Genomic DNA, 16,698 nt, shown 5'->3' on the forward strand with positions numbered 1-16,698 from the left:
TCCCACAGTGCTCTATGGAAGTGAGACCTGGGTGATTAGCAAGAAAGCCAGATTCAGGCACAAGAAATGAAATTCCTTAGAGGTGTTAAATGTTGTACAAGAGAAGAAAGGCTAAGAAATCAAGATATTAGGGAATAACTGCAAATCTTTAGCCTCAATGATAAAATTCTAGATTACAGAAGAAAATGGAACGAACATTTACAAATAATGGAGAGTGAGAGAGTTCCCTTCAAGGCAAGAAATTATAAGTGCCATGGGAGAAGAGAAAGACTCCAACAGAGATGGGTACTGTAACACGCAATTCCTGAAGAGAAGATGGGATGAGATGAGATGAGATGAAATAGTGACAGCGATATGATTGGATACTGGCTATAAGCGTCGGCAAAGGCATTAGTTATGAATGCGCAGTAAAGTGTAGACAAACGACCATAATACATCATTCACTTTTTTGCACAGATTTTGTTTCACTCTCTCACATGTAGAAGTTTATTTAAGCTGTACTGCTTGGAGTATGACTGGCTATGAGTCTTTTGTATCTTATGTGTTTCTGAATAAGAGAAGACTTAATAACAGTATTAAGTATTTTTATTACAGTGAAACAGAACCAAGTTAAGAAGAATTCCTTCGTGTTTTATATCATCTTGAGAGGCACTGGAGTTCCCTGGAGTCAGCTGCCTGCATCGACAATTGAAATGGAGGAAAAGAAGTTCACAGTCATATTTTCGTAACACTAACAGACGGAGAAGCTTTCAGAAGTCGACAATTATAATTAAAATATATTTACTGGTGGACACAGAAAAAGAAATGATGCAAGGTAAAATAGCACAATTTCGTACACGCGGAACATTTCATAATAATGCAATTGTCCTAATTTTCTCCTTTCATTACAAGTGATAGAACAATTACCAATCAAATTTCCGTCATTCTTTCCTTTAATTAATTATTTTTTTATTATAATACAAGAGACATACTGGTGTTTGACATTCTGATTAATGACAAACTAATAACCGTCATGATTAACCACTGGAAAACATCTTGGGTTCACAATGAGAATATCGACAATGGCATCATGAACAGTGATTATGACTGTGAATCAACAACTGATACATAGATGCTAACCTGAATATATCTCATTCTCTCACCATTTGCTTAGACCTCAGCGAGTTCAACCCAGATGACATCACCATCAAGCTTGCCCAAGATGATCTCTGCCTCACAGTTTGCAACTATGACACACTCCTAAGCGACTGTTCATTTGACAGTTGCTGCCATTTGTGTGTGAAGACATACATGCTCATGAAGTTTGAACGTCTACAGAACCAGATAAAATTATTGGTGCCTTATCCTATACATGCACGAGTGGTACTTGGTGTCATTCATGCGACATGACTGAAGATGACGTGACTGGTATGTTGATACTGGTTGCCTAACAAAACAATCAAAATAACAGTGGCTGGTAGCAAATTATTACAGTAATGCAAGAGGTGCGTCCAATGTGGGGGGTGGGGTTGGGCAGCAATGCAGCCTTTGCTATGCTTTGGTGCTTCTTAGGCAGAGCTCATACATCTGCCCACTGGATTGGAGACCTTCACTTAATTTTAGGTCCAGAAAGCGATGCAGTCAATGGTTTCTGCATCTCGGGCGAGCTTGCAGATGATGCTGGTAAAAATTTAGCAGTCGTAGGAAGTAACGTAACTTCCTGATGGTTTCAGGCCGTGAAATCTTCAATGTGGCTTCTATTTTCTCAGGAAGTGGTAGTGATCCCTCTGACGAAATCAGATGGCTCAGACACGTAATATGTGGTTAGCCAAATACACATTAGCCGTATTCAGTACCACACTGTTTTGCTCAAAGCATTTAAAGACTGAAACTTCCTGGCAGATTAAGACTTCTTCTAAGCGTTGCTGGTGCTGTTCTGCAGCGGCCGGAAAGACAAGGACGTCATCTAGGTATGCAAATCAGAATGACAATCCTTGCAGCATGGAGTCAATAAAAGTTTGCTAAGATTGTGCAGTATTCTGTAGACGAAATGTGATGAAGAGACTCTCCAACAAGCCGAATGCCCGTTATAGTTGTGTTTGGGATGTCCTCATCATGCAAATTGGTGCGAAAGCCTTTGTGCAGTCTAGCACACTAAATATGGTCGCACCATACAGAGCATAGTTATAACCTCTTTACAGAGTTCTGGATATCTGTCTGGCATTGTCCTTGCGTTAAGCCCATGATAATCTAAAATGTGGTGATAATCACCACAAAGGCTCCACACATCACGCTTCTTGGTGGCTAGGTGGAGAGTGATTACAGAATGCTAGAAGGGCGAGTAGTACCTTCGCGAATCTCGGTGCAACTAGGTGTTAGCAGTCTGAAGAACTATAATCGCCTGTTCGACATACTCAGCCAGCTGTACAAAACACAAACTCCATTGTTCTAGACACGAATAACATTCATTAACTAATAGACACAGAGCACTACCTTCTTTGAGGATAAAGTGAATTCTGCTTTGCTATAACCAAATGGTTAGGAGCCAATCGCCTTGGTCAGCACAAAGCGGGTGGGCTGTTGGTCGTTTTAAAGTAATGGGCGGTATGGTGGTGCACCTCTCTCAGAACACCTCGAGGTCTACATCTACATCTACATCTATACTCCGCGAGCCACCTTACGGTGTGTGGCGGAGGGTACTTATTGTACCACTATCTGATCCCCCCTTCCCTGTTCCATTCACGAATTGTGCGTGGGAAGAACGACTGCTTGTAAGTCTCCGTATTTGCTCTAATTTCTCGGATCTTTTCGTTGTGATCATTACGCGAGATATATGTGGGCGGTAGTAATATGTTGCCCATCTCTTCCCGGAATGTGCTCTCTCGTAATTTCGATAATAAACCTCTCCGTATTGCGTAACGCCTTTTTTGAAGTGTCCGCCACTGGAGCTTGTTCAGCATCTCCGTAACGCCCTCGCGCTGACTAAATGTCCCCATGACGAATCGCGCTGCTTTTCGCTGGATCATGTCTATCTCTTCTATTAATCCAACCTGGTAAGGGTCCCATACTGATGAGCAATACTCAAGAATCGGACGAACAAGCGTTTTGTAAGCTACTTCTTTCGTCGATGAGTCACATTTTCTTAGAATTCTTCCTATGAATCTCAACCTGGCGCCTGCTTTTCCCACTATCGCGTTATAGGTGGAAACTGTTCAAGTAGCTCGCCCTATTTACAACTTACTATCTGGATCAGCTTCGTGCTGTGTATCACTGTGTATCACTGCACTGCATGGGAATCCGGCAGGTGTATGGCCCCCGATGCTACACACAAATCTTGCATTCACCACATCTGGTAGCAGATGATAATTTGCCAGGAACTCTGCTCCCATTATGGAATCTGTGACGTCAGTGACGGAAAAATCGAATGGAAGGCACAGTGCAGTCCCAAGACCAACTCAGTAAGTTGGGTGCCATAAATCACTGTGCATATATTGTTTGCTGCACAGAGGCAGAATGATTCAGGCACTGGTAACTGTGCAATAAAGTACGTGGATAAATACGCAAGTCTGAACCAGCCTCCACAAGAAATTTATATACCGACTTCCGATCGCCGATAGAACGACACAGAGACTGCGATCGGAAATCGGATGCTCCTATGTTCGACTGGGGTAAGAACAAGATTAGGTACAGTTGTGTGCCTGATCACCAAACTTCGTGTGATACCAGCATACAGAAGGCGGCTGCTCTGCGCTACTCAGGGACAAGGAGTTCATAGAGGAAATACAATGCAATCTCTTGCGATAGCATCCTCTGACATTGTTGCAGTTGCGACAAGATAGCCGTTCACGAATCTGTTTAGTCAGACCGTCGACCTCATCTGCAAGCCAATTGTAACTTGGCATCAGTTACCGCCGATGACAAAACATTGTTGCATGGCGCTGCCACTGTGTCTATTGCAGCTAGCGGCATTATTGCATCTTGTATCCTATCGACTAGATCTGCCATAGAGCGAAATGGCGTTTCCGTCTTAGAAACTAGCATAGCTTTCACCTGGACGGGAAGATGGCAACTCGACAGTACACGTAGAAAAGTACCAGGTACAGTGCATGCGACGACTTTAGTCTGTAAATGCCTGAGATGTTGTGACGGTTTTCGGTCGCCAGTTTCTTCTTGCGTTAGGACTTGTTGCATCTCTTCCTTGCGAAGCAGAAATCCCTCGAATTAATTCAGTTCAAAAAAATGGTTCAAATGGCTCTGAGCACTATGGGACTTAACTTCTGAGGTCATCAGTCCCCTAGAACTTAAAACTACTTAAACCGAACTAACCTAAGGACATGACGCACATCCATGCCCGAGGCAGGATTCGAACCTACGACCGTAGCGGTCGCGCAGTTCAAGACTGTAGCGCCTAGAACCGCTCGGCCACCCAGGCCGGCAGTAATTCAGTCTTGAGTATGTCGTAAGGAATATCGCTCAGGAGGTGCAGCTATACATTTTTGGTTTCAGCCACAAATGACGATCGGTCTAGCTGACCACCATAGTTATTATGGCGTAATGAAAGCTTGCTTATACATACACGAACCATAATGCAGAATGATGACACCAGAATGAAAGTAATCTCACAGCAAGTCGCAATACTGAGGGCACTTCATCGAGCCAGTGTGTCTTGCATTACATGAAAATTCTTTATTCACTCTCAGTTAGTCCCACTTCTCCTGGTTACGTAGACAGAACATACATAGGCTAAGATCAAATCAGCATCACGAATCTTGGTGCAACTAGGTGTTAGCCATCTGAAGAACTATAATCGCACATTCGACATATAGTCAGATGTGCAAAATACGAACACCATTGTACCAGACACGAATAACATTTATTAACTAATAGACACAGAAGAGATACTAGATAATACTTGAAACTAATTAGCACTGGCTAAGAGTTTGAGAAGATTGTCTATAACTGCCAAAAAATCATCGCTCTATGCTACATTCATGGAACGTCGCACTGCACACAGAGAACAAACCAAAACGCAGTGCCTCTGGCTCCTGGAGTGCGAACGTCTCTGGCTTCTGGTGCGCAAACGCTTTGGCAGCTCATGTAAACACAACAGCTGACGGTAGCTGATGACCCTGGTCGCCAAAACCTTAAGGTGCCCGTAAACGATCGAACATTTTGTCAGACTAAACTGTGCTTGCCAAATATTTGACCGTGTACGGTGCAGTTTGTCGTGTTTGCCAAGCGCAGATCGTGTTTGACGTGTTTGAGAGAAATCTTGATTGAAAGAAAGTTTGACAAGATGGCGGTCGTTGTTTGTGTTGACATTTCGCCCCATATGTTAAATGAAAAATTGTTTCATTACGATTAATCTCCCTGGATCGTGTATTTCCACTATTACGAAAACTACGATGAAGTACAGAAACAAAATAGCACTGACAATTACCAGAATGGTAGAGGTATCACATCTTTCCCAGCCTATATTACGCATCAAGAAGTTATGAACAAAATCAATATTTTACGCATACAGTGACATACGAGCGGAGTGGAATGAAATAAAAGAAACAGAAGTTATCCGATCTTCCAAGGGTGATGTGGTCTATGTGTTCCCATGTTACGGTATTTTAATGATCTGTCAGACAACCAATTAGAAGAGAATAAATTTTCTACTTCAAAGTGAGGGTGAAATAATGCTAAGCAAGTTATTAAACGTTTCACTGTCCATCCACAGAAAGTTAATGTAATCATCAGGTTCTGAATGAAACTCCAGTTGCATATTTCTCATTTTAAGCCATTCCCTGTACCAACGTCTTGTTTTCTTCTTCTCTTAACACAATGCCAGAGGCAATGTTAGAAATATTTTCTCTGCATTTGCAGCCATTCCCACTAGCGCCAAAAGACAGCATACACGAAAAGTGTCTGCTTCAAAAGTATGGTTAAATTGACAAGCTTGCCTTGTAAATTTAGGAGCTTGTTTGACACGTCTGTGGCTAGACAACAGCGAACTTGACAGGAAAGTTTGATCTTTTAGGAGGGACTTAATAAGTTGTTAAAAGTTTCATTGCCTATTCGAAGAAAGTCGATGTAATCATCTGGTTGTGACAGTTCGTGTGTAAATCTCTCATTTTAATCCATTCCCTGGACCAGATTCTTCTTTTATTCTTCGTCTTTAAAATAATGCCAAAGTCAATGGCAGGACTGCTTTGAATGCATTTGTGGTCATACACACTACACTCAAAATACACATGAATACGAATAGCATATGCTTCAGAGCCAGGTTAACTGACATTGCTTGAACATGTACAGGCTTGCTTTGCAAATCCCTGGCTAGATAAGAGCGATTTTGTCAAACACGTTTGATCTTTTACGTGAGTCTTTTCAAGGCCCCTGTAAATGACAGCTCATTAAAATACCGCAAAGTGGGAACATATAACCCACATCGACCCTAGAAGAACCGGAAACTTTGATTTCTTTTTATTTCATTCCGCTCCGCTTGTATGTCACTGTGTGTGTAGAATATTGATTTTGTTCATAACTTCTTCATACGTAATATATGGCTGGGAAAGATGTGGTATCTCTACCATTTTGGTAATTGTCAGTGCTAATTTGCTTTTATACTTGATTGTAGTTTACATAGCAGTGGAAACTCATGATACAGTGAGATAAATCGTAATGAAACAATTTTTCATTTAATATATGCGACGAAACGTCAAACAAACAACGTCTGCCATCTTTTCTCACTTTCTGTCAATCAAAATTTCTGACATACACGTCAAACACTAAATATGCTTGACAAACAGGTCTCACAATTCTCAACCAGTGATAGTCCATGTTAGGTTCGTTTGAGTAGGCATGGTTCATAAAAGGAAGGTTGGGCCTGAAGCGAAACGGACTGCGATTTTTTGGGGTAGTGATGTCAATAAAGGAGCAAAGTGAGGCAGTGGATGGTGCTGAACTGACTACAATAAGTTCCAGGAAATTATTTAAAAAAGTTTATTTACCTGTTTAGATGTTTGTAGTGCACAAAGAGTGCCACTGCTAGGATATCTGCTTTTGTGCTTATGTTGCTGCTTTTTGCATTTTCAGTTGCATATTGAGGAACCGTAGACAAATGTAATGTTCTAAAATATAATTTTATAATTTTTTTTAAGAAAAAAGGCGTATTTGGTATAGACAGCAGCTCAGATTGTTTTCTCTATATTTTTTTCCTTCGAAATACTCTCGCAAACTATCAAACTAATTATAAAATAAGTTCAAACTGATATACTTTATGTAGTCAGGGGAACTATAAGCCTACCACAAGTTACGGCTTCAATACAACCAAAATGTTCAAGATCTGTTGGAGGACTTAGATGTCACTAGAAGGTGTTCTCAGTGTGTCGTCACAATCTTTGCACAACAGGCTTTGTAGCCAGCCAGGTAGTGGAATCCTTCTCCAGAGTAGTTATTTAATAAAATATTCCGGTGTGACCCGTGGTCTATGGATGCCGGCATGGTAGCTCAGCGTGTTCGGACAAAGGGTTACGTACCCTCTGTAATAAAAAAACTGAGTTAATCGATCATCAACGAACTTAATCGGATGTCTTACGACGTCCGCCCCGAGTAGATACAACGAACAAACGCGGACAAAATGAGAATTAAAAAAAAAAAGGGGGTAGCCTCTTTGATTCATAATCAAAACGTCTTCGGTCCCGGGTTCGATCCCCGCCACTGCCTAAATATTGATAAATAATCAGCATTGGCGGCCGAAGACTTCCGGCATAAGACGTCAGCCTCATTCTGCCAACGGCCTTGTGAAAGAGGGCGGAGGAGCGGATAGAGGTTCAGGGCAATCTCTTGTCCTAGGGATGGGAAATTACCCCTAAAGGCGGAAGAATCAGCAATGATCAAAGACAGGAGGATGCAGAAGGCAATGGAAACCACTGCATTAAAGACACGTAACGTGTATCCACAGGACATGTGGCCTGCAATTAAAAAAGTGTCATGATGATCTCTCCATTGGCAAAAGATTCCGGAGTAGTCCCCCATTCGGATCTCCGGGAGGGGACTGCCAAGGGGGAGGTTACCATGAGAAAAAGATTGAATAATCAACGAAAGGATAACGTTCTACAAATCGGGGCGTGGAATGTCAGAAGCTTGAACGTGGTAGGGAAACTAGAAAATCTGAAAAGGGAAATGCAAAGGCTCAATCTAGATATAGTAGGGGTCAGTGAAGTGAAGTGGAAGGAAGACAAGGATTTCTGCTCAGATGAGTATCGGGTAATATCAACAGCAGCAGAAAATGGTATAACAGGTGTAGGATTCGTTATGAATAGGAAGGTAGGGCAGAGGGTGTGTTACTGTGAACAGTTCAGTGACCGGGTTGTTCTAATCAGAATCGACAGCAGACCAACACCGACAACGATAGTTCAGGTATACATGCCGACGTCGCAAGCTCAGGATGAACAGATAGAGAAAGTGTATGAGGATATTGAAAGGGTAATGCAGTATGTAAAGGGGGACGAAAATCTAATAGTCATGGGCGACTGGAATGCAGTTGTAGGGGAAGGAGTAGAAGAAAAGGTTACAGGAGAATATGGGCTTGGGACTAGGAATGAAAGAGGAGAAAGACTAATTGAGTTCTGTAACAAGTTTCAGCTAGTAATAGCGAATACCCTGTTCAGGAATCACAAGAGCAGGTATACTTGGAAAGGGCGGGAGATACGGGAAGATTTCAATTAGATTACATCATGGTCAGACAGAGATTCCGAAATCAGATACTGGATTGTAAGGCGTACCCAGGAGCAGATATAGATTCAGATCACAATATAGTAGTGATGAAGAGCAGGCTGAAGTTCAAGACATTAGTCAGGAAGAATCAATACGCAAAGAAGTGGGATACGGAAGTACTAAGGAATGACGAGATACGTTTGAAGTTCTCTAACGCTATAGATACAGCAATAAGGAATAGCGCTGTAGGCAGTACAGTGGAAGAGGAATGGACATCTCTAAAAAGGGCCAGGCCATCACAGAAGTTGGGAAGAAAAACATAGGTACAAAGAAGGTAGCTGCGAAGAAACCATGGGTAACAGAAGAAATACTTCAGTTGATTGACGAAAGGAGGAAGTACAAACATGTTCCGGGAAAATCACGAATACAGAAATACAAGTTGCTGAGGAATGAAATAAATAGGAAGTGCAGGGAAGCTAAGACGAATTGGCGGCAGGAAAAATGTGAAGACATCGAAAAAGATATGATTGTCGGAAGGACAGACTCAGCATACAGGAAAGTCAAAACAACCTTTGGTGACATTAAAAGCAACTGTGGTAACATTAAGAGTGCAACGGGAATTCCACTGTTAAATGCAGAGGAGAGAGCAGATAGGTGGAAAGAATACATTGAAAGCCTCTATAAGGGTGAAGATTTGTCTGATGTGATAGAAGAAGAAACAGGAGTCGATTTAGAAGAGATAGGGGATCCAGTATTAGAATCGGAATTTAAAAGAGCTTTGGAGGACTTCCGGTCAAATAAGGCAGAAGGGATAGATAACATTCCATCAGAATTTCTAAAATCATTGGGGGAAGTGGCAACAAAACGACTATTCACGTTGGTGTGTAGAGTATATGAGTCTGGCGATATACCATCTGACTTCGGAAAAGCATCACCCACACAATTCCGAAGACGGCAAGAGCTGACAAGTGCGAGAATTATCGCACAATCAGCTTAACAGCTCATGCATCGAAGCTGCTTACAAGAATAATATACAGAAGAATGGAAAAGAAAATTGAGAATGCGCTAGGTGACGATCAGTTTGGCTTTAGGAAAAGTAAAGGGACGAGAGAGACAATTCTGACATTACGGCTAATAATGGAAGCAAGGCTAAAGAAAAATCAAGACACTTTCATAGGATTTGTCGACCTGGAAAAAGCGTTCGACAATATAAAATGGTGCAAGCTGTTCGAGATTCTGAAAAAAGTAGGGGTAAGCTATAGGGGGAGACGGGTCATATACAATATGTACAACAACCAAGAGGGAATAATAAGAGTGGACGATCAAGAACAAAGTGCTCGTACTAAGAAGGGTATAAGACAAGGCTGTAGCCTATCGCCCCTACTCTTCAATCTGTACATCGAGGAAGCAATGATGGAAATAAAAGAAAGGTTCAGGAGTGGGATTAAAATACAAGGTGAAAGGATATCAATGATACGATTCACTGATGACATTGCTATCCTGAGTGAAAGTGAAGAAGAATTAAATGATCTGCTGAACGGAATGAACAGTCTAATGAGTACACAGTATGGTTTGAGAGTAAATCGGAGAAAGACGAAGGTAATGAGAAGTAGTAGAAATGAGAACAGCGAGAAACTTAACATCAGGATTGATGGTCACGAAGTCAATGAAGTTAAGAAATTCTGCTACCTAGGCAGTAAAATAACCAATGACGGACGGAGCAAGGAGGACATCAAAAGCAGACTCACTATGGCAAAAAAGGCATTTCTGGCCAAGAGAAGTCTACTAATATCAAATACCGGCCTTAATTTGAGGAAGAAATTTCTGAGGATGTACGTCTGGAGTACAGCATTGTATGGTAGTGAAACATGGACTGTGGGAAAACCGGAACAGAAGAGAATCGAAGCATTTGAGATGTGGTGCTACAGACGAATGTTGAAAATTAGGTGGACTGATAAAGTAAGGAATGAGGAGGTTCTACGCAGAATCGGAGAGGAAAGGAATATGTGGAAAACACTGATAAGAAGAAGGGACAGTATGATAGGACATCTGCTAAGACATGAGGGAATCACTTCCATGGTACTAGAGGGAGCTGTAGAGGGCAAAAACTGTAGAGGAAGACAGAGGTTGGAATACGTCAAGCAAATAATTGAGGACGTAGGTTGCAAGTGCTACTCTGAGATGAAGAGGTTAGCACAGGAAAGGAATTCGTGGCGGGCCGCATCAAGCCAGTCAGTAGACTGATGACCAAAAAAAAAAAAAGTATTCCGGGCTATTACGCCGTGGTCAGAGGGATTTCACTTTGAAACACGACGTTTCGTCCCCATATGCGGAGGACACATTCAAGGGGGATCGCAGCTTTGTCAAATGTACGATTCACACCCTGGCTCTCTACTGTCTACGGGGAATTTCCGCTTCAGCGCAGAGGCGTGATGTCCCATATTTTGAACACACGAGCGCAACTAGCCATTGGCTGCCGTCGTCCGCTGTTACTATCATCCCATGGTGAAAGACTGGTAAGTAGTAGGGAGTTGGGAGTCGCAGGACACTTTTGATATCAAATTGATATGCAAATTAATTAAACTGATCAATTAATCACCCCAATCAATCCAGTGATACTACACGGACAGAGTGAGGATGCAGTGGATGAGAAGATACCAGTTAAGCATTGTGCACCACTGCTCTTCTCTTCCGTGTACAATTTAACCGCTGGTGGTTCGAAACGTTTACATATTGGTATAGAAGCAGCCACAGACAGAGAGTGGCGTATTGTGATAGAGATCGCCAGAATGCAGCTTAAAGTATTAAAGTGCGGTTTACGGAGGTGGAATGGGATGAATTCTGTCGTGCAAAAGCGTATATCATACAGCAGTTGACCGCCGAGTAACACCCGAAACGTCCTCCTCCGGACATTTGCTGTGCTGCTCTAACTCGATCTATTACAGGAGTGTACAATGAAATCAGGTGACACATCTGTTTACCTACAGCACTCCACCTTTAAAAAATTTTCGATCTACAGATGGTGTGTTGGAAAGACTGAACAGATGGCTGCCTTGTGTTAAAGTTATGTATAAACACATTGCAGAGTATCTAAGTATGAACAGCGTGCATGTAGACAACTTCGAAGAGTGGGTCAGTATGATGCCGGTGAAAACTAATGTACAGCCAATAAGTTTGAGAGAAAAACATGCTGAATTCTGTGCTTACAAGAAGGCTATATTTTCTATATTCTGTACTGGCGTTAAGATAAAGAAAGAACCACTTTATGTAGTGCATTCTGTGTATGATTACTGAATTAAAAAATGTATATAACCATGTATGTGTTTTTTATTTCCTGTTTGTTGTTGTTGTGGTCTTCAGTCCTGAGACTGGTTTGATGTAGCTCTCCATGCTACTCTATCCTGTGCAAGCTTCTTTATCTCCCAGTACCTACTGCAGCCTACATCCTTCTGAATCTGCTTAGTGTATTCATCTCTTGGTCTCCCTCTACGATTTTTACCCTCCACGCTGCCCTCCAATACTAAATTGGTGATCCCTCGATGTCTCAGAACATGTCCTACCAACCAGTCCCTTCTTCTAGTCAAGTTGTGCCACAAGCTCCTCTTCTCCCCAATTCTATTAAATACCTCCTCATTAGTTATGTGATCTACCCATCTAGTCTTTAGCATTCTTCTGTAGCACCACATATCGAAAGCTTCTATTCTCTTCTTGTCTAAACTATTTATCGTCCATGTTTCACTTCCATACATGGCTACACTCCATACAAATACTTTCCGAAACGACTTCCTGACATTTAAATCTATAGTCGATGTTAACAAATTTTTCTTCGTCAGAAACACTTTCCTTGCCATTGCCAGTCTACATTTTATATCCTCTCTACTTCGACCGCCATCAGTTATTTTGCTCCCCAAATAGCAAAACTCCTTTACTACTTTAAGTGTCTCATTTCCTAATCTAATTCCCTCATCATCACCCGACTTAATTCGACTACATTCCATTATCCTCGTTTTGCTTTTGTTGACGTTCATCTTATACCCTCCTTTCAAGACACTGTCCATTCCGTTCAACTGCTCTTCCAAGTCCTTTGCTGTCTCTGACAGAATTACAATGTCATCGGCGAACCTCAAAGTTTTTATTTCTTCTCCATGGATTTTAATACCTATTCCTAACTTTTCTTTTGTTTCCTTTATTGCTTGCTCAATATACAGATTGAATAACATCGGGGATAGGCTACAACCCTGTCTCACTTCCTTCCCAACCACTGCTTCCCTTTCATACCCCTCGACTCTTATAACTGCCATCTGGTTTCTGTACAAATTGTAAATAGCCTTTCGCTCCCTGTATTTTACCCCTGCCATGTTCAGAATTTGAAAGAGAGTATTCCAATCAACATTGTCAAAAGCTTTCTCTAAGTCTACAAATGCTAGAAACGTAGGTTTGCCTTTCCTTAATCTTTCTTCTAAGATAAGTCGTAGGGTCAGTATTGCCTCACGTGTTCCAACATTTCTACGAAACCCAAACTGATCTTCCCCGAGGCCGGCTTCTATCAGTTTTTCCATTCGTCTGTAAAGAGTTAGCGTTAGTATTTTGCAGCTGTGACTTATTAAACTGATAGTTCGTTAATTTTCACATCTGTCAACAACTGCTTTCTTTGGGTTTGGAATTATTATATTCTTCTTGAAGTCTGAGGGCATTTCACCTGTCCCATACATCTTGCTCACCAGGTGGTAGAGTTTTGTCAGGACTGGCTCTCCCAAGGCTGTCAGTAGTTCTAATGGAATGTTGTCTACTCCGGGGGCCTTGTTTCGACTCAGGTCTTTCAGTGCTCTGCCAAACTCTTTATGCAGTATCATATCTCCCATTTCATCTTCATCTACATCCTCTTCCATTTCCATAATATTGTCCTCAAGTACATCGCCCTTGTATACACCCTCTATATACTCCTTCCACCTTTCTGCCTTCCCTTTTTTGCTTAGAACTGGGTTTCATCGAAGCTCTTGATATTCATGCAAGTGGTTCTCCTTTCTCCAAAGGTTCTTTAATTTTCCTGTAGGCAGTATCTATCTTACCCCTCGTGAAATAAGCCTCTACACCCTTACATTTGTCCTCTAGCCATGCCTGCTAAGCCATTTTGCACTTCCTGTCGATATCATTTTTGAGACGTTTGTATTCCTTTTTGCCTGCTTCATTTAGCGCATTTTTATATTTTCTCCTTTCATCAATTAAATTCAACATTTCTTCTGTTACCCAAGGGTTTCTACTAGCCCTCGTATTTTTACCTATTTGATCCTCTGCTGTCTTCACTATTTCATCCCTCAAAGCTACCCATTCTTCTTCTACTGTATTTCTTTCCCCAATTCCTGTCAATTGTTCCCCTATGCTCTCCCTGAAACTCTGTACAACCTCTGGTTCTTTCAGTTTATCCAGGTCCCATCTCCTTAAATCCCCACCTTTTTGCAGTTTCTTCAGTTTTAATCTACTTCCTACCACTTATTATATTGCAAGTACTAAAGCTATCGCCCAGCATTTTCACTGCATACATGCAACAGCAGAAAATTATGTCATTTAACTAAATTCTCCGTAAAAGCCCATTGCACGCCGGTACCTGAAATGGTCAGTATCATGGAAAGGGCATAGCGTTTATTATTTTCTATAAAAACCCATTGCACGCCGGTACCTGACATAGTAGGTATCATGGCAGGGTGGGTGAAGCATCAAGACTTTATTGTAAGCGACTGGAGCTGTGACGGTGCGCAATAAGACCTGAAGAAGAAGAATGGCGCACTCCTGCCCGACAACATACGTGCAATAATTGTAGGTCCATCCAACCGCGGCAAGACAAATGTCCTCATTTCGCTGCTAACACATTCGGATTGAGGCAGCTTTATGTATTTGTATTTTCAAAAAACACTGTTTCAACCCAAATACCAACTATTAGAGGAGATTCTGCAGGATGTAGATGGTGTGACATACACGACATTCAGTGAGAGCAGCGATATCCCTCGATCACAAAAAGGAAAGCCAGTTCATGTTTGACGATGACACAGTGTTCATGTTTGACGATGTTGCTGTGTAAAAACAAGATCAAATTATACGATATCTCTGTTTAAAATACATTTACCAGGCTCATGTTGGAACCGACAAGTCGTTCAAGGATTTTATAAAGATACGTGCAGATTGCTGGGATTCCAGCAATATGCACAGTATGGGTTTTTTGTTATTGATAAAGCAAGAAAACTGAGTGATGGCAGGTATAGACGGAACTTCCAGGAGTTCCTATATGTATAGCCATGCAAAGACGTGAGTACGTCAGTATACGCATCACCAAGGATAAATTCGAACGCATGCCAGGAGCTCAATTTGATAGGATGGGTGTACATAGACTAAACATTCGCTTGTACGTGGAAGCGAAAATTCAAACTCTCGAACATAATGTTGGAGGTGTACGCAAGGAACTAGAGACTGAACAACACGCTGAATGATCGGTTAATGCAATCGAGAAGAAAGTAAATGATTTAACTGAAAGGGGGATAGCTTTCTTTGAGAACAGGACATTGTACGAAAGGGTTAACGTAACTGAAAAGAAAATAGGCAACTGAAGGGGAAATAGCTGTTACCGAAAAGGGGAAGCAGCATGAGAAGAAGAGCGGATATATGAAACCTCACGCTGCACTCAAGCCCGATTAGTATACACCGAGATGTCGACTAAGCATAAAGTGATCCAGGCACGGAAGGCCGTTCGTGAGACATATACATCTACGTGATTACTCTGCTATTCACAATTAAGTATCTGGCAGAGGGTTCAATGAACCACCTTCAAGCTGTCTATCAACCATTCCAATCTCGAACGGCGCCCGGGAAAAACGAGCATTTAATTTTTCTGTGTGAGCCCTGATTTCTCTTATTTTATCGTGATGAACATTTCTCCCTATGTAGGAGGGTGCCAACAGAATGTTTTCGCAATCGGAGGAGAAAACTGGTGACTGAAATTTCATGAGAAGATCCCGTCGCAACGAAAATCGCCTTGTTTTAATGATTGCCTCTCCAATTCACATATCATGTCTGTGGCACTATCTCCCCTATTTCACGATAATACAAAACGAGCCGTCCTCTTTTGAACTTTTTCAATATTATCTGTCAGTCCCACCGGATACGGATCCCACGCCGCACAGCAATACTGCAGAATAGGGCGGGCAAGTGTAGTGTAAGCAGTCTCTAGTAGATCTGTTGCACCTCCTAAGTGTTCTGCCAATGATTCGCAGTCTTTGATTTGCTCTGCCCACAACATTATCTATGTGATCGTTCCAATTTAGGTTTTTTGTAATTGTAATCCCAAAGTATTTAGTTGAATTTACAGCCTTCAGATTTGTGTGACTTACCGCGTAATCGAAATTTAGCGGATTTCTTTTGGTACTGAAAGGTGGCTACACTGTACCACTGCGCCAGAGATTGCGCCGAAGAGTACTATTAAGCCGCCTCCACAGTGCTTGTTTAGAGATCGTAGCAGTCAGTGCCTGTTTAGAGTTCGTGGCAGTCAGTGCTTGTTATGAGATTGTAGAGGTCAGTGCTTGTTAAGAGATCGGAGAGGACAGTGCGTGTTAAGAACTCATAGAGACAGTGTGTGCGTGGGCAGAGCTCGGGGTTGTCGTGAAGTTGGAGCGAGATGTTGTAGTAAAGAGCGTTGTTTCATGTCTTATGCAGTTATTTGATGGGAGAGATAGCAGATGATATTGTAATGAGTGCATTCGTCAATATATATGAAGGTAAAATTTACCATGTTCGTTTATTTATTTGTGTATCTGAAATAATGCGTCACTACAGGTTCAGTCAACAAAGCATCTGGCTTGTGTTCTTGTATTAGAGTGAATTCTGGTTTTCTTGCGTAATCATAGTTTTTCTAAATTTCTTTGTCACGTCAGTATAATTGGTATCAAAATTCTTGTCTTGTTGGAAAAGAACCGTGCCAGATGTGGACATTGAGTCACACTCCCACATACAGAACAGCTACACTAGTGC

This window comes from Schistocerca piceifrons, chromosome 4 (assembly GCF_021461385.2).
Source record: "Schistocerca piceifrons isolate TAMUIC-IGC-003096 chromosome 4, iqSchPice1.1, whole genome shotgun sequence".
Lineage (NCBI taxonomy): Eukaryota > Metazoa > Arthropoda > Insecta > Orthoptera > Acrididae > Schistocerca > Schistocerca piceifrons.